The 27,749-nt window shown below is 42.1% G+C and overlaps 1 long non-coding RNA gene across 2 annotated transcripts in view; it reads right to left on the bottom strand.

The window, feature by feature from the left end:
* LOC141102439 (uncharacterized) overlaps nucleotides 1–25,846 on the bottom strand; it is a 34,013-nt gene extending 8,167 nt beyond the window's left edge. For both annotated transcript variants that reach the window (XR_012235109.1, XR_012235110.1), the window contains exons 1-2: nucleotides 25,707–25,846; nucleotides 8,100–8,215 (exon numbers count right to left, since the gene is read on the bottom strand). This is a non-coding gene — a long non-coding RNA (uncharacterized lncRNA). The remainder of the gene's footprint in view (nucleotides 1–8,099; nucleotides 8,216–25,706) is intronic.
* Between the last annotated feature and the right edge of the window lie 1,903 nt (nucleotides 25,847–27,749).

The raw sequence follows: 27,749 nt of genomic DNA, 5'->3' as shown, positions 1-27,749 counted from the left end.
CTCTTACTCTTGGACCTTTCTGTTGCCTTTGATACAGTTGACCACCTCCTCCTCAAAAAAAAACTCAATTTGCTTAGTCTCCATGGTTGCACTCTCCGTTGGTTCGAATCATTGCACCTTCAGTATCACTTACAACTCCACTTCCTCTTCTCCAACTCCTTTTACCGTTGGGGTCCCCCAAGGTTCTGTCCTTGCACTTCTACTATTCTCTATCTACACGTTCTCCCTGGGTCAACTGATCCCCTCCCATGGCTTTCACTACCATTTATATGCTGATGACACCCAAATCTATCTCTCTGCCCCTCAGCTCACCCCATTAATCTCCTCACGCATCACTGATCTACTAACAGACATATCAGCCTGGATGTCAAACCACTTCCTCAAACTGAATCTATCTAAAACTGAGCTCTTAATATTTGCTCCCCCACGTGCCCACTCCCTTAACTTCTCTGTCAAGATCAATGACATATCTATCAGTCCGTCCCCACATGCCAGGGTGTTAGGGGTAACCTTAGACTCTAAACTGTCCTTTCAGGCCACATACAATCCCTGTCCAAATCATGCCGCCTTAGCCTCTGCAACATTTCCAGAATATGCACCTTTTTAACTAATGACACCACCAAGCTTCTAATTCACTCCCTGGTTATCTCTCGCCTCGACTACTGCAACTCCCTACTCATTGGATTACCTTTACATAGAATATCCCCCAGTCCATAATGAATGCCGCTGCAACACTCATCCACCTTACCAACCATTCAGTGTCCTCCACCCCTCTCTGCCAATCCCTCCACTGGCCTCCACTCACCCAACGAATAAAATTCAAAGTACTAACACTAATTTACAAAGCCATCCATAACTCTGCCCCCAGGTACATCATTAACCTAGTCCCAAAATACCAACCAAGCCGCTCTCTTCGGTCATCCCAAGACCTCCTGTTCTCTCGTTCCCTTGTCACCTCCTCCCATGCTCACCTCCAGGATTTCTCCAGAGCTTCTCCCATCCTTTGGAACTCCCTACCCCAATCTGTCCAACTGTCCCCTAATCTATCCATCTTTAGGCAATCCCTGAAAACCCTTCTCTTCAAAGAAGCCTATCCTGCTTCTAACTAACACTGTTTTACTTCCTCCATCAGCTCATCCCCCCACAGCTATTACCTTTTGTATCAATTGACCCTTCCTTTTTAGACTGTAAGCTCTAACAAGCAGGGCCCTCTGATTCCTCTTGTACCAAATTGTAATGTAACTGTAATGTCTGCCCTCATGTTGTACATCGCTGCGCAAACTGTTGGCGCTATATAAAACCTGTATGATAATAATAATAACAATAATAATAAAAAAATAAATTTTTTTTGTCTTTATGTAAGAAGACAACATATTTAGGATACACCCATAACTTGTGATTTCCAGCTCTCTCTGGTGGTTTTCCAAAATAGATAACTAAGCAATTAGTGATCTCCTTTCAGGAACACTGCTAGTTGAAACCTTATATGATATGGACCTTGCTCTGACTCATTCACTTGTGTGTTGAGCTATTGAGCCCTGTAGACAGGAGCCAAGCAAAGGAGCCAAGAAGAGCCCGGAAAATATGAAAAGCAGCTGACAGTGTCAATTGCTGGGTACACAGGAAAAATTTTTAATATTTAAGGACTTCTTCCTGTATTCAATGTCATTACATAGCTGTCATCTAGTTTGTCACTGGTGCTTTGGCCATCCATGAACCATACAACTACTCTCAAGGCAGATGAATGTGAGATTACAGGGATTACAGGGATCTATTCCTCTTCAGCCTAGAACCAGCCTCCCCTTCTCCTGTGCCCTTTGGAATGCCCGCTCTGTTTGTAACAAACTCACCACCGTCCATGACCTATTTATCACAAACTCCCTAACCTACCTGTAATTACGGAGACTTGGATTCAAGAATCTGACCTTCCTTCTCCTGCTTCTCTCTCCTATGGTGGCCTCCTGTGGATTCACTCTCCCAGGCCTAGTGGACGGAAAGGAGGTGGTGTTGGAATCCTCCTATCCCCTCAAAGCACTTTTCAGGTTCTTCATCCACCCCCCCCTCTCTGTCCCTCTCCTCATTTGAAGCTCACTCTATTTTCTCCAGTTTCATTGAGAATTGCTGTGATCTATTGGCCCCCTGGACCAGTATCAAACTTCCTTGATGACTACTCTGCCTGGCTACCCTACTTTCAATCTTCTGAAATTCCAACAATCATTCTTGGTGACTTCAACATCCCTGTTAATTTTAACACTTCCATTACTTCTAAGCTGCTGAGCTTAACCTCCTCTTTTGACCTAAAACAATGAACAGGCGCTTCTACTCACTCTGTTGGCAACTGCCTTATAAGTAAATATGTGAACAAAATGCGGACATCTTTTGAGCAGCGAAATGGGTTTCCTGTAGGCAGAATATGTCGCAGTCCAGTCTCTGAGTTTCTTTCCATGCCATTTGCCTTTTAGCAGGGCTGTTTATGCCTTTCATGTTTAGGGAGTAAATTTTATACTGCATCCCGATGCTGGAAGAGCTGACCATTGGTGACGGAAAAAGGTATGTGAAGAAGTTGGCAGTATGATAATATATTCCCTTGCTTAAAAAAGATGAAGTATGAATAGCTTTATCTTAGTTGTAGGATCCTATAACAGTTTGTGAGGTTGCAATACCAATTGGTATTGAGATTCTAAATCAAGCCAAGGAAATATTGGATTCCAAAGAGAACAGATAACCACAAATAGTATTTCCAATAGGAAGGGGAAAAAGGTTGCGATTCCAACTGGGAATCTGAGCGGATCATAGCCACAAATCTTATTGTCGATATGCCTTGGAGATGTTTACACAGAAAGTCAGTCATTGAGGGGATCAAGTTGATCAGCTTCATCTTGGTAAACTCCATTCAGAGCTAGGGTGGTGTGGTCCAGGATGTTCCATTCACCAAGTAGGCGAATTCTCTCAGCTAGTGATATGACCGTGTAAGTATGGTCATCTTTGGTAATAAGGAGCTTTGCTGGGTATCACAATTGGTATGAGATGCGATAATTGCGAAGAGGTTTAGTGATTGTGGCCAGCTGTCTCTGTTGTTGCATAGTGTGAGCAGATAAGTCCACAAATATGGAGAATGCCTGAAGGTGTTTTGGTAGTTGGTCCACCTTTCTAAAGGCCGCTATAAGGTTTTCTTTGGTGTGCAAGAAGTGGATACAAGCAATGGTGTCCCTGGGCAGGTGGGTGGGGATATGTTTTGGTTTTGGCAATCTGTGGATGCGGTCGCCAGTTCTTCTAGAGGTGCATCCGGTAAGGCCGCTTTCATCATATCAATAAAGTAAGCTTTCAGCTATGACTGCTTGACCGACTCCCCTTATTTTTACATTATCGTGCCTGGAGTGGTCCTCTAGGTAAGTAATTTTGGATTTCATCCAGGTAATTTCATGCTCTTGCTCATTATGGGCATCTATGAGATCATAAAAAGTTGAGGCGAAGTCTCCTGTCTTTTCTTCAATATGAGTGACCCTGTTGCTCACCGCTGTAATATCTGCTCTGCTCTGAATTGTTGAGTCATGATATCTGAATGTATAGTGGTTCTTAAGGAGACTAACATGTCCTTTAAAGTTGTGTCAGACTGGTTGGTCGCTAATAGGAAACTCCTTAATGGAGTCATGCAGCTCCCTGGTGTCCTCTAGACAGATGGATGCATCACTCACCTCTGTGGCAGAAAATTGGAGCGGATGTGGCTTCTGCTTGGCCTTGACAGGACTGGAGGAGCTAGAGGAAGTCTGTGATACAGAACCTCATTCTGTGAACCTCATTCTTAGTAAGACACCACCAACCTACCATTTTGCTTTATTTTAAAATTATTTTAACAGTCCTAGCATTAGTTGGGTTTGTAAATATTACCCGCTAATACCTAATCTAACTTTGAAAATTAACTCTTGTTAAAGCTAATGTTATCTCAAGAACAAAAAAAATATATATATTGCAGTTATCAACCCTTAGATGATATGCTGCATTAGTTTTCTTTTTTCAAGGTTATTTCCTTTATTTTCACCTGGTGATCCATCCAACACATTCCTAATTGTGATTCCAGGACTGAAAGTGTTGTAGGACTAGAGATCATCTCCCCCTTTCCTCTGCTCTATAACATAGGGGGAAGTGTTCTGTAAGTAACAAAAAGCTGGAAACAATGCTGTCTGATAATAGCCAGAAGAGCACAGCTCACAGAATTTCTGGCAGAATGAACATTTTTTTCTTTTGCACTGATCAAACAGATACTATATAACAAAACACTTTCAATTGATTATTAAACATACCACTATAAAAGAAGGAAATTGTTAGAGATTATATACTATAAAAAAAGTCTAACACCTAAACACACGCCCTACTAATTTTAAAGCTACAGGAATAGCGGGTGAGAAGCTGGAATAACCAATATAGTATTTGTTAATTATACCTCTGGACTATCCTTTTCAAGATACAGATCACTTAAAATTGTAGGGGTAGCATTAGCAGAGAGCTTCAATTCCTTGCACTTCTTACTTTACTGCTATTGTATGGATAAAATTAGTCACTGCAAATGGCAGCCCCATAGATTTCTATTGTCATGACTATTTCCAGCAGCCATTAGGGAATGTTGCAAAGGTGGTTTTATATAATATAATATAAATTTATATATATAATTTTCAAATAATCTGTCATGTACCTGATTGTGGAGCCTGAGATGATGAGGGTGGCCTCTTGCACAGTTCATGTCCAATCACCCCTGGTAGTGGAGACAGGGACTGCTAGGCCAGTGGAAGGGTGCAGGTGCCAGGAAGCTTTTGTAGTGAGCTGAAGCTTGCAAACACAGGAGTCCTTCCAGTGGTAGTATGGAGTCTGGTCACAAGCCTTGTTCAGCAGAAGCCAGGCAGACAGGTGCAGGTTTAGGATCAAGTTCAAGGTCAGAAACCGGTAGAAGTCGGTAATGTGCTAGCAGAAAGATACCAAGTCAGGAGGCGGAGATGTCAGAAATCCAAGCCGAGGTTGGTAACAAAAGCGAGCAGCACACATAACTAGCAGGAGTGATCCAAGAGAGTCAGATGTAGCTGGGTCAGGGACAAAGTTATCAGACCTTCAAGAACCAGGAACACAGGAACCAGGGCTGAATACAATCCAGCACTGAGGCCAGGCACACTCTCAGTATAAATTGGCTGCTGGGTGCCACAATCTGTGAAAGCGCACACCTATGTGCACTCCATGTGTGCATTCTAGTCCTTGCTCGTCTTGTTAGATTTCTACATGCACCTACTGCATGTAAATGAGTCCCTGTAGCACGAGATCCCTGACATAATCCCTGTAGCTATTGATGTCGTGGCTCTCTTACCAAAGCCTTTGCCTGAGTGTCACCTATACCCAAGAAGAAAAATGTAATATGTTGAAGCTTACCAGGTCTCAGATATTTAATCCAAAAATCTATCAGCGCAATACACTAGTAAATGGTGATGTGATAAAAATACTGTGATAAAAAACCTATTGGATAATGTAAGTAATCAAATGTGCACAAATGCAATAATGTGCATAAATACAAAGTGCAATACAAATAAACATGAAAATAAAAATGGAAATAACCTCCTCAACCTGGTTGCTGTTGACACTGAAAAAAACGTGTTCACTTCACATTAATAAATTATAATACAAACACAGTGCTGCGCTACCAATATAAAATATTTTAAAATACATATATATCAAAGCATTCGTGCATCATAAAAAAAGGTCCAAATGTGTAGTCCTACAAAATTATTGCAAATTCCAGAAATATCTAAATATCATCCAGAGTTGAATCTTTTTTTTTTAAAGGTGTTTATTTTGGTTTTACAACAGAAAAACAACAGGGACGGACTGCTATTACAGGTGTGTAGGATTCACATAGCAGAACCAATCACATAGTATGTAGAATAGATCAATTTAGCAGTCCATATGAAACAGAAAAAACCCTCACATAATACATTCACGCATTCATACTTACACTCACTCATGCCAGCAGCAAATACGACAACATAACAACAGTAGAGAAGCAGGATCCCCCCTGGCATTGGAAGTTTCATAGAAGGCATCAGAGTTGAATCTTCACCCAAAACAGTGCTCAAATATATCCAAAAGGTGCTGGTGCTCTCCTCCACCAATGTGCTCTAGCCATTCACCTTACGATATGACCCCTGTTTCACTAGCGGGTCAGACACGGCAGGTCCCTTATGGGGGTAATCAGTAAATTGGCCCAGCGTGATGCTAATACTCCCTCCGTGTCACCCTCTTCCTCCTTACTGGCTTCACCAGTCTCGAGTTTCCCCCAGGGGCATCGGGTATGTAATAGGGACAAAAAACACCAAATCTAGTGTTTTGCAATGATATAATTATCCAATAAAAACAGGATACTCACAAATATAGCACTTGCAGTGCAAGCTATAGACACATGAAAAAACTAGATGACCACGGGATGACGTCACCAACTGAGACTCCTCCTCCTATACACGTTACATCAAATGGGACGTGCCTTCTTCAGTAAGGGGCGGAGACTGGACATCTCACCACTGATTTTAAACACTCCCATCCCCTAATTGCTAGGCAACCCTTCTCCTCCTCTGCAATACTAATCAGTGCAGAGCCGGCAAAGCTGACCACGATCACGCATCCACTTCGGAATGGGAAATGGCAATTGCCCACTAATAGACATGGGGACACCACATCAAGACACACCAAACTTCCGGATCATCGCTTGATTGTAAATTTAATTATTACCACTACCAGCATTATATATATGCTGGAATGTGGATGCAGGTTACAATATATTGGTCGCACCTCAAGAACCCTGCAAATCCAAATAGGGGAACATATCACCAATATTAAGAAGGGGGTGATTACCCATAGTGTATCTAAACATTTTAAATTGGTGCATAATAAGGACCCTAGTTCGCTTAAATTTTGGGGGATTGAAAAAGTGGAGAAACATTGGAGGGGTGGCCATTACATCAGACAACTCAGTAAGAGGGAATCCTTATGGATATTTGAGGCCAATGTTCTCTCACAGAGGGGTCTGAATGTAGATATTGATTTTAACTGTTTTATTAGCAATTTGTAATAGTGTAAATTATGAGCTTAGTGGGTTTTTATATATAGATATATTTTTTAAATTATTACTTTTTTTTATATTTTTGCTGTATGTTTAATAAAATTTGGGTATATTGTATGATTTTTGTAGATTTGCGCGATTTAGTCTTCAGCTGATTAATTAAGTTTACAATCAAACAATGATCCGGAAGGATGTTGTGTCTTTATGTGGTGTCCCCATGTCTATTAGTGGGCAATTGCCATTTCCCATTCCGGAGTGGACGCGTGATCGTGGTGAGCTTTGCTGGCTCTGCACTGATTAGTTTTGCAGAGGAGGAGAAGGGTTGCATAGCAATTAGGGCATGGGAGTGTTTAAAATCAGTGGTGAGACGTCCAGGCTCCGCCTCTTACTGGAGAAGGCACGCCCATTTAATGTAATGCGTATAGGGGGAGGAGTCTCAGTTGGTGACGTCATCCCGCGGTCAACTAGTTTTTTCATGTGTCTATAGCTCGCACTACTCAAGTGCTATATTTGTCAGTTTCCTGTATGCTGTTTTTATCGGAGAATTAAATCATTGCAAAACAGAGAGCAACTAGATTTGGTGTTTTTTGTCCCTATAACATACCCAATGCCCCTGAGGGAAACTTGAGACTGGTGAAGCCAGTAAAGAGGAAAAGGGTGACACAGAGGGAGTATTAGCATCACGCCGGGCTGATCTACTGATTACCTCTATAGGGGACCTGCTGTGTTTGACCCACTGGTGAAACAGGGGTCAGATCGTAAGGTGAGCGACTAGAGCACATTGGAGGAGAAGAGCACCTTTTGAATATATTTGAGCACTGTTTTGGGTGAAGATTCAACTCTGGATGATATTTAGATATTTTTGGAATTTGCAATCATTTTGCAATGACTACACATTTGGACCTTTTTTATGATGTACAATTTTTTTGATGTTTATGTATTTCGAGGTCTAAGAGTTGGTGACTCCATGAGATTTCGTTTTTGGCTTTTTTTCCTTTATTTTCACCTGTTGATCTTGCTTGTGTACGGATTTGCTGACCTCTACTGTCAGCTTCTAGGGTCACACCGTAAGGTTACATTCTGTATGTCACTTCCTGGCTCTGGGGTTGTTGGGAAAAGATCCTGAAAGGAGAAAGTGGAGAGAGAGAAGGTCTTAGCCACATGTCCTGTCCTTGCTACCAATACCAGATCAGAAGAGATGATTATTGCCAGATAACTGCGTTACAGACTCAGACTGGTTGAGTAATGGCTGGAGGGTCTCCTCATCCTCAGGTCTCTGACACAGAGACAGACGCCGCATCATCCTCAGGTCCCCTACAATGGGACTTTGCTGCAACATTCATTTGGAGGTATCTCTATAAAGAACTACTGTATATATACCCCGGTATATGTGCACAATTCCACCAGGACTCCTATAGGGCCCTTTGCTGATAGTACCTGTTTGTACATTGAATGTATGTACTGTTATCAATCTTTTCTTATATAAAGCTTGTAATATTTCTATACTGGTGTGCATCCATATGCTTATGGTTAATGTTATATGATGGTTACAGTAGTTCATCTGCTCCCAATTACATTGACTTGATTACTAATTAAATTCCCAGGGAGGAAATGCCCTCTGTTCACGGAGGCCCTGTCCTGGTAGAGGCACTGCCAACTTTATTATCAAAACCACTCTTCCACTTAGCCAAGGTTTTGGTTCTCTTATTTACCTACAGGTTAAGCATAACATCCTGTTTGAAGAGGGACATCCCCCCCCACCCCAAAGAGAGCTAAACTAGTAACACACACAGGCAAAGCCACTCCAGGTAAGTAATCAACAGTCCGCCTACTGACAACACCAGGGTCAAGGTGCTAGCACAGCTCATCTGCAGATTCACAGGGAAGGAAAAAGCCTGGACTACGCTGCACTTCTTCAACCCTCGTTGTATCTTCACACTAAACAACCTCAAGAGGTTACGAGTAAGCGTTGTACTGCGAAATGTTTCCAGCTGTACCCCACACCGTCTGTGATGTTTTTATAAGAAGAAACAATAAAGGTTGAAGAAGTGCAGTGTATTCTGGACTTTTTTCTTTCCTGTACACTAGTAATACACTTCTTGTTCCCGGTTGGCTACGTCCATTCACTGTACTGAATCTAATGAGGGCCAGTGTTGTCACCCTAGGACAGAAAGTGTGTTAGGACTACAGAACTCCTTCTAATTTCCATAACATACTGTGATGGAGGGTGTTTTGTAGTTCACAGAATTTAACTGGGCTGATACTAGCACAAAGGAATTCAAAAGATTAGTGGATTTGTGTCAGGATCAATGTTTTTTGGTTTTTTTTCAGTTAAACATATAGAACATAACAAATGTCTATGATATTTAAACATCATTAAATGCATTTTTTAAATGTAAGCAGCATAAGTATTTGAGTTTGACCTGGTATTAGCCATCCCTGTAGGGCAGGGCTGGAGTGTGAGTAAGTAAAGCAGTGCAAGAAGCCAATCAGTTCATGCACTGACAACAAAGAGCATGCTGATCGGAAGAGAAAGCAGAGTGACAGAGAGAAATGCCCAGTGTGTTCTACTTCCCCTTTCACTGTCGAGTCCCAGCTGTGTTGGGTCCAGGATGACTGGAGTGCAAAAGAAGTGGGTTAACCTCTTCCAGACCACCCCACGCATATATATACTGTGGCAGGATGGCCCTCCTGGGGGAAATCATGTGTCTGCACGTGATTTCTAGTTTCAGATCTGGGGCGCGCACGGATGCCACCAGCGACCCGCTACCGCTGTGATTAGACACAGCAGGTGCCAGTCAGCACCCAATGTTCGCTGGCATCCCGCAGTCATTCCCAAGAGAGGCAGAATAGTGGTCTGCCTATGTAAACAAGGCATATGGCCGTTCTGTGAAAGGGGAAGGTGGACATCTTGTGTTTCTGCTAAGCAGGAACACAGATCTCTGTCTTCCCCCAGTCAAAACACCCCCATAGTTCGAAATCACTCCCAGGGAACACATTTAACCCGTTGATCGCCCCTGATGCAAACCCCTTCTCTGCCAGTGTCATTAGAGTAACAGTGCATTTTTTTAGCACTGATCACTGCATTGGTGTCACTGGTCCACAAAAAGTGCCACCGCAGTCCCGCTAAAAATCACTGATTGCCACCATTACTAGTAATAAAAAAAAGGCCCTGAAGGGTCTAGTATGGATTTTGGGGAGGACCCCATGCCATTTTTTTTTTTTAAAGTGGCGCAGGGTTCCCCTTAATTTACATATCAGACCCGAAGGGCCTGGTATGGATTTTAGGGGGACCCACATGCATTTTTTTTTTTTAATTTTGGTTTGGGGTTCCCCTTAACCACTTAAGGACTAGCCTCGTTTTGGATTTTAGGTGTTTACAGGTTTTTTTTCTAGAAAATTACTTAGAACCCCCAAACATTATATATTGTTTTTTTTCTAACACCCTAGAGAATAAAATGGCAGTCAATGCAATACTTTTTTTCGCACCGTATTTGTGCAGCGGTTTAATAAGCGCACTTTTTTTTAAAAGAAATTCACTTTTTTGAATAAAAAAATAAGACATCAGTAAATTTAGCCCAATTGTTTTTTATATTGTGAAATATAATGTTACGCCAAGTAAATTGATACCCAACATGTCACGCTTCAAAATTGCGTCCGCTCGTGGAATGGCGTCAAACTTTTACCCTTAAAAATCTCCATAGGCGATGTTTAAAAAATTCTACAGGTTGCATGTTTTGATTTACAAAGGAGGTCTAGGGCTAAAATTATTGCTCTTGCTCTACCGGTCATGGCGATACTTCACATGTGTGGTTTGACCACCATTTTTCATATGTGGGCACTACTCACATATGCGTTCGCTTCTGCGCGCGAGCTCGTTGGGACGGGCGCTTTAAAAACATTTTTTTTCTTATTTATTTTACTTTATTTTATTTATTTTTTCACTGTTTTTAAAAAAAAAAGGATCACTTTTACTCCTATTACAAGGAATGTAAACATCCCTTGTAATAGAAAAAAGCATGACAGGTCCTCCTAAATATGAGATCTGGGGTCAAAAAGTCCTCAGATCTCATATTTGGACTTAAATGCAAAAAAAAAAAAAAAAAAAAAACCAACAAAAAAATATGCCTTTAAGAAGTATGGGCTGAGCTGACCTCCCGCCCTCCTATGGTATGGAGATGGGTGGGGGCCATCTTCCCCTCACTTGTCTCCATACCACAGACGTGAAAGGTCCCGATCTCCTCCGCCACTGCCGACGGCTCCGGTAAGCGGCGGGCGGCGTGGAGAGCGGCGGGAGTGGGGTGGTGCCTCTCCCGCCGCAGATAACGGTGATCTCGCGGTGAATCCACCGCAGAGACCACCATTATTGTAAACAGAACCGCTGGCCCTAAAGATGCATACCCCAGTTGTGGCAGCAGCTGCTGCCGTTACCGAGATAGTCACCTTCAAACTAATGACATATATATACAGTGGCCGGTCGGTAAGTGGATAATATTCATACCAGACCCAAAGGGCCTGGTAATGGACTGGGGGGGGGATCCCATATGCTTTTTTTCAATGAGTTTTATCTGTATCGCCGAGACCTGACAATTCATTACAGCCGCGATCAGTTTTAAATGACAATTTTTCCTTTAGAAATGTAATTTTGCTGTGGTACTGTTCTAAACACAGGAAAAATGCGCCACTTTACAGGCATACTATAGACACCCCCCCCCCCAGGCACGATATTTAAAGAAATTTAATTTTTATTGTTTCACTTTAAGCATTAAAAAAATCACTGCTCCCGAAAAAACGGCCGTTTAAAAAAATGTTTTTTCCATTGATACATGTCCCCTGGGGCAGGACTCGGGTCCCCAAACACTTTTTATGACAATAACTTGCAAATAAGCCTTTAAAATGAGCACTTTTGATTTTTCATGTTAGTGTCCCATAAACGTTAACGGTGTTCCGGCGGCTTTCGAATTTTCCCCGAACACCACATATTGTTCGGTGTTCACAGAACATCCGAACAACCAAAGTTCGGCCCAAACTTATGCTCGGGCCAAACTGTTCGCACATCCCTACTTTTGAACTGTAACATGAACAGAAAATGCTAATAATTATGGGCTCCAGGCAGTGGCTATTTTGTGAATGAAATACAGCATTAAAAAGGCCTTTCTATTACAAAAAAAGGTTAACTCAAGAACTAAAATAGTGTCAGTATCAATGTTTTTTTCTCCTTTATGGGCCTACATTTCTGTGGGCACCTAGTTTCAGAGTCTACATGTGCCTACAATAGGATATCCAGCACCACATAAACCAATCAAACTTTCTGTGACAATAGATGGTCAGAGACACCTGTTAAAGTTGCAAAATACCCCTTTGCCAAATCAATTGTTGCCATTCTAACTGAAATAAGCCTGACTCTGCAAATTCTCCCACAGCTTGCCTGTTTTTTTTTAAATTATAGTTTATTATAGCTTTGTTTGTCCTTTTTTTAACAAAAGATCAGACTTTTTCTCACATCCATTGTGAGAGAATCAGAATAGAAAGTGTGTGTGTGTGTGTGTGTGTGTGTGTGTGTGTGTGTGTGTGTGTGTGTGTGTGTGTGTGTGTGTGTGTGTGTGTGTGTGTGTGTGTGTGTGTGTGTGTGTGTGTGTGTGTGTGTGTGTGTGTGTGTGTGTGTGTGTGTGGTAAATCCATGGAACACAGCTAACAATAAAAACCTGTCACCATTCTCTACTCTTTTAAAACAAAAAAATAAAAAAATAAAAGGCATTGTGCACTTTCAAATGTTTTTATTGTTTTAACTAGGTATCATTGTAGTTATATTCCCTGTGTAGCTTGTTTGTCTTACCTTGTAATGATGGGCTCACATGTTGTGGCTGCAGTTTGTGGTGTCATGGCTGATCAATTCCCTATGTCCATGCTTTCATTCATCTAGCTTGTCCCTATTCACCAAAGAGACAAGACAACTTCCTGTTCCAGGTCACGCAGAATCCAGTGTATGTGTTGCTATCCACTTTGTGTAACATCACAAATGTGGAAGTGCTATGTATTAACTACTTGTCGCCCACGGTATAGCCGAAAGACAGCTACAGCGCGGGCCTTAATTGCCAGGAGGGCATCCATGGACGTCCTCCCGCGCATGAGCTGCCTGTGCGTCTCTGCGGGTCCGATCCCGGCCCCTTACCACGTGATCAGCTGTCAGCCAATGACTGCTGATCCCGTGATGTATACAGAAGATCGGTAATCAGTATTTTTTTTTCCCTTATGCTGTCAGCTTCTGTCAGAGGGACATCACAGAGAGCCGTGACTGACTCATCAGTGCCCACCAGTGCCACCTGCCAGTGCCACCTATCAGTAGTTACCAGTGCCTACAGTGCCCACAATGCCACCTACCTTTGCCCACCAGTGCCACCCATCAATGCCCACCAGTGCTGCCAATCAATGCCCATCAGTGCCTCATCATCAGTGTCATCGATCAGTGCCACCTATCAGTGCTGCTTATCAATGCCACCTGTCAGTGCCCTTTAGTGCCACCTATCAGTGCCCTTCAGTGCCATCCATCCGTGCCAACCATCAGTGCCCATCAGTGCCAACCCTTAGTGCCACCTCTGTGCCACCTCATCAGTGATTATCAGTGCCACCTATCAGTGCCCATTAGTGCCACCTTATCAGTGTCTATCAGTGCAGCCTATCAGTGCAGCCTATCAGTGCCCATCAGTGCAGCCTCATCAGCGCACATCAATGAAGGAGAAAAATTACCTGTTTTTAAAATGTATAACAAATTATGAAAGTTTTTTTTCAAAGTTTTCGGTCTTTTTCTTTTTTTTTTTTTAGCAAAAAAATAAAAAACCCAGCAGCGATTAAATACCACCAAATGAAAGCTCTATTTGTGTGAAAAAAATGATAAAAATTTTGGTAAAATGTTGCATGACCGCGCAATTGTCATTCAAAGTGTGACAGCACTGAAAGCTGAAAATTGTTCTGGGCAGGAAGGGGGTTTAAGTTCCCAGTAAGCAAGTGGTTGGTCCCTGCTCATCATCAGTGCCACCGATCAGTACTGCCTATCAGTGCCACCTACCAGTGCCCATCAGTGCCCCCATAAGTGCCCTTCAGTGCCACCCATCCGTGCCAACCATCAGTGCCAACCATCAGTGCCACCTATCAGTGCCACCTCTGTGCCGCCTCATCAATGCTTATCAGTGCCACCTATCAGTGCCCATTCGTGCCGCCTTATCAGTGTCTATCAGTGCCACCTATCAGTGCCCATCAGTGCAGCCTCATCAGCACACATCAATGAACGAGAAAAATTACCTGTTTTCAAAATTTTATAACAAATTATGAACGTTTTATTTATTTTCAAAGTTTTGGGGCTTTTTTCCGTTTTTTTTTTTTTTTCTTAGCAAAAAATAAAAAAAACAACAGTGATTAAATACCACCAAAAGAAAGCTCTGTTTGTGTGAAAAAAATAATAAAAATGTAAATCTGGGTAAAATGTTGCATGTCCGCGCAATTGTCATTCAAAGGGATGAAGGGGGTTTAAGTGCCCAGTAAGCAAGTGGTTGGTTGAAAAAATCTTCCACCTGCATCCATGAGCTCTCTGTGTCTGTGAATGCTCTGCCTGCTTGTGTCTGTGTCAGATCTAATTAGTGCACCGGCACCAGTGCTAGACTGAAAGACCCAGGGACTGTGGAATAGATTGTTTCTTCACAGGAAGTGTCGATTCTTAGACTACTGACAGAGGTCATGCATTAACCTGTTCAGTGTCATCGACATGCCTCATGTTTGAACACAAACAGAAACTTGTGACACAGGAATGTGAAGATTTTCTGTACTATAGGATGTGCGTACAGAACAACAAATTAGCACCATGAAAACACAGGATCAATGCACAAATTATGCAGGTAGGAAGGTTTACAATGCTTTTAAATACTGACTAAACTTTAATTGCTTAAAATCAGAGATGTCTTAATTGTTTACAGAACTGTCCCTCTTTAAAGAATGCACCTTAGAAAAAAGACCCCTATCTTACCTTGCAATACGGATCTTTTTAAAACTTCCCATTAAATTATAGACCTCAAGTGTAGAAAGGGCAATGATGACAGACAGGAAAAATAGGAATTATAAAAAATAAACAAATATAACTATATTTATAAGGGATATTTTAAATTACTTATATATTTATTTCAGGATTAGGAGCACCATTTTCCCTTGTCATGAGCCCTATATCCTGATTTTAGCTTATTACCATCTGATAACGTTTGTCCATTAACACCATATAAAGTTTTTCCGTGGTGTAAACATGTTCCATCCTGTTTATAATTGTTTGGAATTGAATACCCCAAGAAATCTAATGGTACGCTATAGGGTGACTTGCTACAATCATGCGGATTGAATGTAATACCTTCTAAGACTTAACTAGAAAAATAGAAGAAGAACAAATGTTGGCTGTCCGTGGTTAGGATAAAGTCTAATATAATTCGTAAATTAGCAATCATATTCAGTGAATGTCTAAAATGTGGCATGAGTGCAGTATTGGGCCGTCAGTAAAAAAAAAAGTGCAGGGCTGTGAATAAAGAACAGTAAAAGATACTGCAGTCTCTATATATATATAATATAAATATATATATATATATATATATATATATATATATATATATATATATATATATATATATATATAATTATCTCACAAAAGTGAGTACACCCCTCACATATTTGTAAATATTTTATTATATGTTTTCATGTGACAACACTTTGTTACAATGTATAGTAGTGAGTGTACAGCTTGTATAACAGTGTAAATTTGCTCTCCACTCAAAATAACTCAACACACAGCCATTAACCACTTCAGCCCCGGAAGATTTGGCTGCTCAATGACCAAGGCCATTTTTTGCGCTACGACACTGCGTCGCTTTAACTGACAATTGCGCAGTCGTGCAACGCTGTACCCAAACAAAATTGATGTCCTTTTTTCCCCATAAATAGAGCTTTGATCAACTCTGCGGTTTTTATTTTTTGCACTATAAACAAAAAAAGAGCGACAATTTTAAACAAAACACAATATTTTGTACTTTTTGCTATAATAAATATCCCCAATTTTTTTTTAAAAAAGCACATTTTTTTCTCAGTTTAGGCCGATATGTATTCTTGTACATATTTTTGGTAATAAAAATCACAATAAGCGTATATTATTGGTTTGCGCAAAAGTTGTAGCGTCTACAAAATAGGGGATAGATTTATGGCATTTTTATTATTATTTTTTTTACTAGTAATGGCCGCGATCTGCGAATTTTTATTGAGACTTCGACATCATGGAGGACACATCGGACACTTTTGACACATTTTTGGGATGATTGACAATTACACAGCGATCAGTGCTATAAAAATGCACTGATTACTGTATAAATGTCACTGGCATGGAAGGAGTTTAACACTAGGGGGCGATCAAGGGGTTAACTGTGTTCCCTAGTGTGTGTTCTAACTGTAGGGGGAGAAGACTGATTATAGGAGATGACAGATCGTGGTTCCTAGCTATTAGGAACTCACGATCTGCATCTCCTCTCCTCACAGAACAGGGATGTGTGTTTATGATCGCATATTTTGTGTGGCCACTATTATTTTACAGCACTGTGAAGCTCTAGTGAACTCCATGCCCAAGAGAGTTAAGACAGTGCTGGAAAATAATGGTGGCCACACAAAATATTGACACTTTTGGCCCAATTTGGATGCTTTCACTTAGGGGTGTACTCACTTTTGTTGCTAGCAGTTTACACATTAATGGTTGTGTGTTGAGTTATTTTGAGGGGACAGCAAATTTACACTGTTATGCCGCGTACACACGATCGCACATTCCGACAACAAAATTCATGTTTTTTTTCCGACGGATGTTGGCTTAAACTTGTCTTGCATACACACGGTCACACAAATCTTGTCGGAAATTCCGAATGTCAAGAATGTGGTGATGTACGACGAGCCGAGAAAATTGAAGTTCAATAGCCAGTGTGGCTCTTCTGCTTGATTCCGAGCATGCATGGAATTTTGTGCGTCGGAATTGTGTACACACTATAGGAATTTCCGACAACGGATTTTGTTTTCGGAAAATTTGAGATCCAGATCTCTCAAGTTTGTTTGTCGGAAATTCCGATGGAAAATGTCCGATGGAGCCTATACACATTTCCGACAACAAGCTCCCATCGAACATTTGTTGTCGGAAATTCCGACCGTGTGTACGCGGCATTGTATAAGCTGTACACTCACTAATTTACATTGTAGCAAAGTGTCATTTCTTCAGTGTTGTCACATGAAAAAATATAATAAAACATTTTCAAAAATGTGAGGGGTGTATTCACTTTTGTGAGATACTGTGTGTGTGTGTGTGTGTGTGTATATACTGTATGTTTAGCAATTTACAAAATGCAAAGTTAGTGAGCAGAAGAAAAATCTAAATCAAATCAATATTTAGTGTGACTACCCTTTGGCTTCCAACCAGCATCAATTCTTACACTTGCACTCTTTGCACTTTGTACACTTGCACAAAGTCAGGGATTTTGTAGGATTAGAGTTAGGTTTCAATTAACCAATTACCAAGCAGAAGCTAATGATCATCAATTTTAAATGTAGTTATTAGCAGAAACAGCTGTGTAGGAGGCTTAAAACTGGGTGAGGAACAGCCAAACTCCACTAAGGTGAGGTTATAGAAGACAGTTTCAGGCCCCAAGTCATACACCTGGACTGTGTTGAGCCTGCTGTGCAGTTACAGGGCTGCATGCAGAGATCACTGTCCGAGGGAAAGAGAAGTCCCTTTGTCTGGTATTTGGACTGAAATCCTCTATGTACACAGGACTGATGAGGGCCACTGGCCACCCATACACTGCAGTTATTAGCAGAGGGACAGATTTGTTGGCTAGGAACACTTTATCAATGCATCCATTAACTTTTCAAGGGACACTGCCGTGACTGCTCCTAGTCATCCTAGGACATGTGTATTACTGATTGCTGGCTGCTGCTGTGGTGATTACCAAGATGTTCTTTCCCTTAAACAGACTACCCAGTGCAATTTAAGAAAAAAAGTGGACTAAATAAGTGGTTCTAAAGGCTAGGACAAAGACAGATATGCAAATATGCGGCCCCACGGAAAAAAGCCCAGTTCAGTGGGGTCGCATATTTTCGTACGCTCGGCACCAAGGGTTTATTCTTTCCTCGCTGATTCATCATTATATGGTCTTTTTTTTTTACCCCCATTTGATTGCAATAAAATTTGCCATTACTCTGTATGGTGTCATTTTCTTTTGGGGATTTACAGTATATCTATATACTGTATACACACAGGTATCTGTAACCATATCCTTAGCCAAGACAGAGAGTGCAGAGCTATTCGCAGAGTCGTGGGCACAAGGACAGAGGACCCAACGCATTAAGTGGCTCCTTCAGCGCTACACTTGTTCCAGGACAGTGATTTGGAGGGTTGAACTTTGAGTTTACCAGGATTATGAATGTTTATTGATTGAGGGCACTGGCTCACACTGGTTGGGAATGTAGGGTTTACATTATCAAACCAGCAGGGGTGAAGTACATCAGTACAGAAGCTTACTTAAAGTGGTTGTAAACCCTCACATATACTCAGTGACCTCAACAGCCTCAGATGATACACAGAGATGAAACAAATCTCCCTATGTAAGTTTTACATGTACACCTGCTGTCTTCAGCTTGCTATATTCTTTAGAAAGTGTACATTGTGTTAGAGAATTTTTATTCCTGTTTACCACTGGATGTGAAGCCTTGGCATACACTGTGTGACAGCTGATTTAAGGAAAGGCACACACCCTCCCTCTCCACATAGGCAGAGGAAGGAAGGAATGTGCTGTGAATAGACCAGCTCTCTGCTAATCTATTTATAGCACCCACCCCACAAATTTCAGGCTGGTTTTATCTCGGTTGTCGGAGAACTTGTCAGAAGTTATCATGCTGACAACAGAAGAACAGAGCAGCAGAAAGACACGAAACTTAGGACTTTGGAGAGAGATTAGAAATCTCTACAGATAGGTACCCAGGTCAAATTTCATTAATCAGGTTTACATCCACTGTAGGAACATGGAATTTAGGGTAGGTATTGTGGGGGGGGGGGTGAACAGAGGTGTAGGGTGTTTAGACTGCATCATTCCAAGGATTGATGTGGGTGCCAACAGCAAATGAAGAGTGTGTGGGTGTCATCAGTCTGTGAGGCATTATGAAGTTGTGGTGCTGTCATCATCATTCTGGGAAAAAATGGGGAATTAAGAATTTTTTTTTTTTTAGCTTTGGTTAAAGCGGCAAAGTGCCAGACGCTTTTATGAAATTGTGTTTGTCCTTTTTTTAACAAATTAGCAGAATTTCACTTCCTATTTGGTTATCAGGAGGCAAAAACCCATGATTTGTCATAATTCTCTCCTGTTGTAAACCAACAAAAAATTACGAATATAAATACCGACTACATCTTCCTAAAATTAGAAATGTCTTGTCTACATAATTTCCAGCTGTCCCTCTTTAAGCATGGACCTTAGAAACAAGACCCTTATCCTACCTTGCATTGCTATTCTCACCAAAACTTCCCATAAAATTACAGACCTTTAGTATAGAAACTGATCTACTAACTGCTGTGGCCTTGATAGTACAATTCAGTATTTACATACTGCAGTATTCCAGGCATCATCAGCAAAATTGTATCAAGCCTGGCTATGGAGGTGCCAAAGAGAGGAGCCTATCTGGAATCATAAACCCAGACCTTTCTTGGCTGGGGTGGCAGTAAGAAGATGATGTCTGGATTTGACATCTCTAATGCGATGGACACTTTTGCGCGAGGATTGGGACTTTTACATTTCAAAGTACTTACTAGGTTTAAAGTAATTGTTAAAACCTGAATTTCCACGCTATGTGAGCAAAAAGTAGTGAAAACAAGTAAAATGTCAAACAACAGTTTGTGACATGTTTCCATGTGAGGATAAATAATAACTGCAATATATTAAAATAAAGTCTTTAAGGACGTGTCCAAAAGGAAATGGATGACCATTCACCCGAGTGCATCTTCACCGTAATTGAGTAAGATGTGCGCTTACCAGAACACAACCATTTGAAAGAGGTGGAGATAATGTCATGGCGGAGCTTGCTGGTTCCTAATCACTCTCATGGATGTCCCATAAAGAAGAGAAGAGTATCCACGTAGTGTAAAACCTATGAAGGTTTATTAAAAATAAATGTTGCTAAAAACTTACACAGATGCAGTAAAAATCAGGCAATGAATGTAAAGATTCCCAGGTGAGGATCCACTGGTACAGAGATCAAACAAGCGTGGTGTTGACAGACGTAGACCCTACCCTCTGGTCGGGTCTACTCCAGCCTCACACGTGTTGCAGTGAAGGTGCACTCGGGTGAATATTACATAGTTACATAGTTACTTAGTCAGGTTGAAAAAAAACATAAGTCCATCCAGTTCAATCTTAAAAACAATAAATAAATAAAATAAAAAATATCGTACAATCCAATATACCCAATTTTATACCCTCAGTTGATCCAGAGGAAGGCAAAAAACCCCAGCAGAGCATGCTCCAATTTGCTACAGCAGGAGAAAAAATTCCTTCCTGATCCCCCAAAAGGCAATCAGATTTTCCCTGGATCAACTTTACCTATAAATGTCAGTACCCAGTTATATTATGTACATTTAGGAAAGTATCCAGGCCTTTCTTAAAGCAATCTACTGAGCTGGCCAGAACCACCTCTGGCAGGAGTCTATTCCACATTTTCACAGCTCTTACTGTGAAGAAACCTTTGCGTATTTGGAGATGAAATCTCTTTTCCTCTAGACGTAACGAGTGCCCCCGTGTCCTCTGGGTTGACCGTAAAGAGAATAACTCAACACCAAGTTCACTATATGGACCCCTTATATATTTGAACATGTTGATCATATCCCCTCTCTAGAGTCCATACCTCTCTTAATACAAGAAAGGACTTTGCTCGCTTTGGAAACCGCAGCTTGGCATTGCATGCTATTATTGAGCTTATGATCAACCAAAACCCCCAGATCCTTCTCCACCACGGATTCCCCCAGTTGTACTCCCCCTAGTATGTATGATGCATGCATATTCTTAGCCCCCAAGTGCATAACTTTACATTTCTCAACATTAAACCTCATCTGCCACATAGTCGCCCAATTAGACAGTGCATTGAGGTCGGCTTGTAAATTGGAGACATCCTGTAAGGACGTTATTCCACTGCATAGCATGGTGTCATCTGCAAAGACAGAAATGTTACTTTCGATCCCAGACCCAATATCATTTATAAAGATATTAAAAAGTAAGGGTCCCAGCACTGAACCTTGAGGTACACCACTGATAACCTTAGACCATTCAGAGTAAGAATCATTAACCACTACTCTCTGAATTCTGTCTTTTAGCCAGTTTTCTATCCATTTACAAACTGATATTTCCAAGCCTGTAGACTTTACCTTACACATTAGCCGCGTTTGGGGAACTGTGTCGAAAGCTTTTGCAAAATCCAAGTATACCACGTCCACAGCCACCCCTCTGTCCAAGGTTTTACTTACCTCTTCATAAAAAGAAATCAGGTTTGTCTGACAACTTCTGTCTTTCATGAATCCATGCTGTCTTTTGCTTAAAATGTTTTTTCCAGCAAGAACTAGTCTATGTGGTCTTTTATTAAATGCTCCAGTATCTTCCCGACTATAGAAGTTAAACTAACAGGTCTATAGTTACTTGGTAAAGATTTTGATCCCTTTTTAAATATAGGCACCACGTTCGCCCTGCACCAATCCAGTGGTATATATTTAGCAGCAGCAGAATAGGGTTCGTTATTGGCATAGTGCAAAAAACAAAACATAAACAAAAATAAAAATAAAACAAACTTCTAGTGTGTGTGTTGTCCTTCAACCGAGCAGTACAGGTGTATGATAACCTGATCATCGCTTCACCTTGTCCATCTGTCCCCCCCCACCCAGCCATCCAAATAACCCGAGATGATGCTCTCACATCTGAAGTAATCTATCACAGACCAACTGAGGCGGAACCACCACAGGAGTGTCCAGCCATTCCTGCCAGATTTTCGGGAATTTGCCACTTGCATTCTTATGCTGATATGCATACTTCTCTCTAGTCAGTATAGCATTAACTTGTTGTATCCATTGGGGTGTCGTACGCACCCAAGGAGAGAGCCAGTAGCGTGCTATCGATTTCTTAGCAAGATATAGTAGCCTAAGTAAGGTAACATAGGTGTGCGGAGAATATAATTCCTCTTCTAGGTTACCAAGCAAACAAGTAATCGGGAACAGTTATAACTGTAACTGATAGACACCATTAATGATTCTAATCACATCCTGCCAGTATCTCACCAATTTTTGGACATTTCCACAATAGGTGTATCAGAGTTCCATTGTGGATTTAGCATTTCAGACACAAGGGGTAGGCCCTCCTTCCCTATTTATGCAATTGAATAGTTGTTCTGTAGGCCTGATGGAGAATAAACAAATGTGATAGTTTCTGTGAAGCAGTTATAGACACCAATGGACCAGCAGCTAGGATTTGTGTCCATCTTTCCAAATCAATAGGGCCAATATCAGATTCCCATTTATCCCTGCAAGGTAGCAAATCCGGGGCCTGCAGATATGATAGTAGACAGGCATAAATTCTGGAAATACTGCCCTTTTTGTCATAGGTAGCAAAAACCGAGGTGAGAAAGTCAGACTCTTCCATCTCTTCCATATGTAAATTCGAGCTTCTGCCCTGCACTCTCGGAGCATGTTTCACTTGTATGTACAGGTAATGGCTATTGCAAAGCTGAGGGAATTCCTGTCACAATTGGTCATAAGTTTTCATATTAGACCCAGCAAACAATTGTGAGAGGTATTTAATTCCAGCCCTCTGCCATACTGAGTAGCCAGGTATTTTGGCCAATTCGGGGTATGAACTATTGCGCCAAAAGGGAGTACATTCCAGGAAACCTGTCATTCCCATTCTCTTTTTAATTTCCTTCCATAATTTAAAAATTAGCTGCACAGTTGGACATTCTGGCAAAGCCGCCAGGAGTCCCACCTCCAGTTGGGACATCACCAAATACTCCGGTGTCACATTTGGCACCTTTCAGGGGGGAGGAGGGAGCAGATACCTGTCTAATATAGATATTTGCTCCCACTTCCTGGCATAGATCACTGCGGAGCTTGCGGTGATCTACGCCACTTCCAGTGCCTATACTCTCCTCCACCGCTGTGTTCTGTGAGACACAGAACACAGCAGGGACCAGAGAGGACGCGCAGCATGACTCGCGCATGCGCAGTAGGGAACCAGGAAGTGAAGCCGCACGGCTTCACTTCCTTATTCCCTTACCGAGAATGGCAGCGGCAGCAGCCGAGAGCCGAAGGACGGATCGGCTTCGGCTGCCGACATCGCGGGCTCCCTGGACAGGTAAGTGTCCATATATTAAAAGTCAGCAGCTGCAGTATTTGTAGCTGCTGGCTTTTAATATTTATTTTTTAGCGGACCTCCGCTTTAAGGGATTTAATCAGCAAGGTCCTGGAGGGGTCCAGCGTTCCTGGCAGGTCTCACCCAGCAAGATGCTGCAATTGCGTAGCCAGGAAGTATGTAGAGGAGTGGGGAACTGCCATTCCGCCCAGCTCCTTAGGGTATTGTAGCGTGGACAGCTTAATATGGGCTATGCCATTCTTCCAGATTAGCACTCTGTATTGGGACTCTATGCGGTCGAACCAGTAGCGTGGTATCCACACTGGAGCATTATGCAAAATGTATAATAATTGGGGAGCCCATACCATTTTGATAAGATTAGCCCTGCCTATCACTGACAAAGGTAGTTTACACCAGCTAACGTTCTTGTGTTTAAACTTTTGCAGAATAGGTTTGAGATTTAGCTTAATAAAATCTCCAGTGTCCCCCGTTACTACAATCCCTAAATATATGAAGAAGCGGACTACATATATTTGAGATGCCGAATTCGGAAGAGGAGACTCTAAGGGATCCAGGAACAAAAGAGAGGAATTGTGCCAGTTAATGGTAAACCTTGAATATTGTCCAAACTGATTTATTAAGTGCATTACAGATTCCAGGGAGCCAGCAGTGTCCCCCAGGTATATCAGAGTATCATCTGAATAAAGGGAGAGTTTATCCTCCCTTTTGCCGCAACAGAATCCAACAATCTCTGGGGAGGCTCTAATCTTGGCTACCAATGGTTCCAAGGCCAGAGCAAAAAGCAGGGGTGAGAGAGCACACCCCTTCCTAGTTCCCCTAAACAATGGGAAGGCATCTGATAAAGCCCCGTTGATCCTGACTCTCGCTTTAGGATCCGCATACAGCAGCTGTACCCAGGAGAGGAAGGTTTTCCCCACTTGACGCTATCAAAGGCCTTGGCAGCATCGAGGGAAAACATCGCCCTGTTGCCTGGATTATCTACTGGGAGATAGACATTCAGAAATTGTCACGTACCTGGTTATTGAGCCTGCAGAGGGAGGCCTCCCTTACGATCCTGACTCGCGGCCCCTGGTAGAGCTGACAGGAGGCACAGGAGTGCAGGACAGCATGAGTGCCTGGCAGGATCAACAGCTGGTATGCAGATCTGATGCTCCGGACGAAGCTGGGACAGCAGGAACAGCAGGCGGAATGCAGCAGACTGGAAGCTGAAGCAGGAGAGCAGGCACTCACAGGATTCAGGTGGATGGTCCAAAGGATAGAGAGGGAGGGTCAGACAGGCCGGGTCATACACTGGAGAGCAGAACTGGAACAGATGCAGAAGGCTTAAAGGAAGGTCACTAGGCAAGCCGGGTCGGCAACAAACTGGTGCGGATAAGCCAAGGGATCAGGCAGGAGCGAGGTCGTGGACAGGCTGGGGTCAGGTGCAGGCGGCAGGCAAGGACAGTCACAAGGCAAGCAGGTAGTCACAGGAATGGATCAGGAACAAAGGAAACTCACAGGGAACGCTGTAGATCTGGCAGCAAGATTCCCCTGTCATGACAGGGTTTAAGTAGCTCTTCTGGTGCTACTCTGACACGCACGGGCGCGCACGCGGAACCACTGTCCTCAGCAAGCCTTTCCTGACAGAAATAGTCTACGTATATTAAACGCTGTCGACCTGCCTGGTTTAAAATCTGACTGGTCCAAATGCACCAGCCCAGAAACTACACCCGCCAATCTAGTTGCAATTACCCTGGCTAACAGCTTGATGTCAGTGTTAATTAAAGAAATTAGCCTATAGGAATCAGGTAGGAGTGGGTCCTTTCCAGGTTTCGGAATTACTACTGTACTTCCCTCACAATGTGTCTGAAGTACAAGGCTTGGCAGACAGCTAACAACTTCCCAATAAAGACGGAGGCCGAAGGGTTAACGGTTGGAATCTTTACTGAGAATTAGATTTAAGTTTAAGTTTCTTAAATTTTGTTTGTAAAACTGCAAAACACAAATTATAAAAGGTATAAATTAGCCTTACACATTACATTACAAAATGCAAGTACAGTCAGGCATGCTACATTAATGTAAAGCATTAGCTAACATAAATGTGGCCTTGCTGAAAGAAACTCCCTGGCAGGAACTACCATCAAACACACATAAAAATGCAGTAAAATTAGTAGAACACATACCACTTAATTAACTGCTGATGACAGCCTGCTTACAGACTTATGCTTCCAAGGCCAGTTTTAAGAAATGATGGAGCTAATGCCATGCTTCCTTCACTGCAGGAGGTTTAAGCAAAATGTCTGCTGGACAAGTTGGTGTAATATACTACAGTTTCCTGCCAGCAATGGATGCTAATTTAAAGCAACAGTATCATAAGTAAATATATACCTTATGAAGATCAGAACAACTAAGATAGCGGATTTGTTCATGGAATGAGGGAGGCAACGACATCTAAGGGCGTCATTGAGAGTATATAACAAGAAGGGAAGGAGGGGCTCGCTATACCTCTTATATATATATATATAAGTACCTGAAATAAATAAAAATAAATAAATATATCTCTGCAGGGAGACCATCAGTACCTGGAGATTTACTATTAGCCATCACCATCACCGCTTCAGTTAATTCTTTTAACTTAATATGCACATTCAATGCTTTACGAGCAGTAGGAGACAAAGTGGGGAGGGGGCATTGATCCAGAAATTGCATCAACTCCTCCGTTGGGTTAACTTTAGATGAATAAATATCCTTGAAGAAATCTTTAAATACATCTGTCATTTGGTCCAAGTCATGGATACATTCCCCTGTGGAGTCTTGAATAGCATCTATATGTGATTTGGCCTGTTGTGACCGGGAAATTGCAGCCAACAAATGGCCTGTGTTTTCCCCTTCTTCAAAGTACCGTTGCTGTAAGAAAAAATTATTTTTCTCCGCAGCAGTGAGTACAACTTTTAGGTAAAGAGTCTGAGCTTCCAACCAGCTACGCTCCAAGGCCTGCGTGGGGTTGGCGATATAGAGTTCCTCCGCTTTCCTAGCTTCGTTTTATTATGTTTTAAGAAGTCATCCAAGGCCCTCGGTATGGTGTCAGTGAATGGGAACAATTGGAGCCAGAATGGGTTCACCTTCCACAGCCTCTCCCGTGGGTCACTCGGGACAGAAATTAGCACTCTAAGGAGGGAGTGATCCGATATACTATGTGGCACATATTCTATCAGGGAAATCCTTTGCATAGCTAGAGCATTGCAGAGGCAGAGATCAATACGGGACAGTGCTCTATGTGTTGCAGAATAGCACGAGTAATATTTCCGGTCAGGATAACTGTCCCTCCACACATCTCCCAATCCGAGCTCCATAATTAGCCCAGCAAACGCAAGGGTCCATTGGGCATCTACTATAGGGCGACCATTTATCCATATTTGTGTCTAAAAGGTTATTAAAGTCTCCATGACCCAAATGGGTACATTGGGATATGGTGCGATAAGTTCAAGCTCTTGGAGGAAAAGGGCGGAGGGACATATACATTGGCAACAATACATAGCAAACCATCAAGTTTACATAGCAAAAAAATAAATCTGCCCTGATCGTCTACTAGGGAGTGAACCAGGCTAAAAGATACAGCGTTAGAAATTAAAATGCTGACTCATCTAGAGTAGGATGTATGGGTGGAGTGAAACTGCACAGGATAATTGCGTGTCTTAAGCATAGATAGAGTAGTCGGCTGGAGGTGTGTCTCCTGCAAGACACACCACCACAGAGCGGTACAATTTGAGAGCTGAAAAGAGGGCCTGTCATTTCACCCCATCCCCAGCCCCCTCACGTTCCACGAAATCAGATTATATTCAACTGTCATGAGAGTTATATAGGATTATAAAAGTACGCACAAGACCAGTATCAGGTTACAGGCAAGTAGAGGAGAAATACACTAAGAACAGAAGTGCTAACATTGTAGGCATTAAGAAAACAGGTTTATGCATTTGCTGTATACAAATGCCAAAGCAGGTCTGGATATATATCACCGTATCATGCATAGTCCGGTTGTGGGGGAGGTGGAAAAGTAGAGGGACTAGAGCACAGTCACACACTTCAAATTGCAATACAGAACCCCACAGTGGGCCAACAGAGCCCAGAGTAGGAAAAACAAATTAAACCAAAGTGAAAAAAAATCCACAGCTTCCCCAGGGCACAGGGAGCAAACATAAGTAGAATGTCCACATAGGACAGAGGTT

The sequence above is a fragment of the Aquarana catesbeiana genome, linkage group LG07 (assembly GCF_042186555.1).
Source record: "Aquarana catesbeiana isolate 2022-GZ linkage group LG07, ASM4218655v1, whole genome shotgun sequence".
Taxonomy (NCBI): Eukaryota; Metazoa; Chordata; class Amphibia; order Anura; family Ranidae; genus Aquarana; species Aquarana catesbeiana.
The sequence above is the reverse complement of the archived record's forward strand: the minus strand, read 5'-3'. Positions and strand labels throughout refer to the sequence as shown.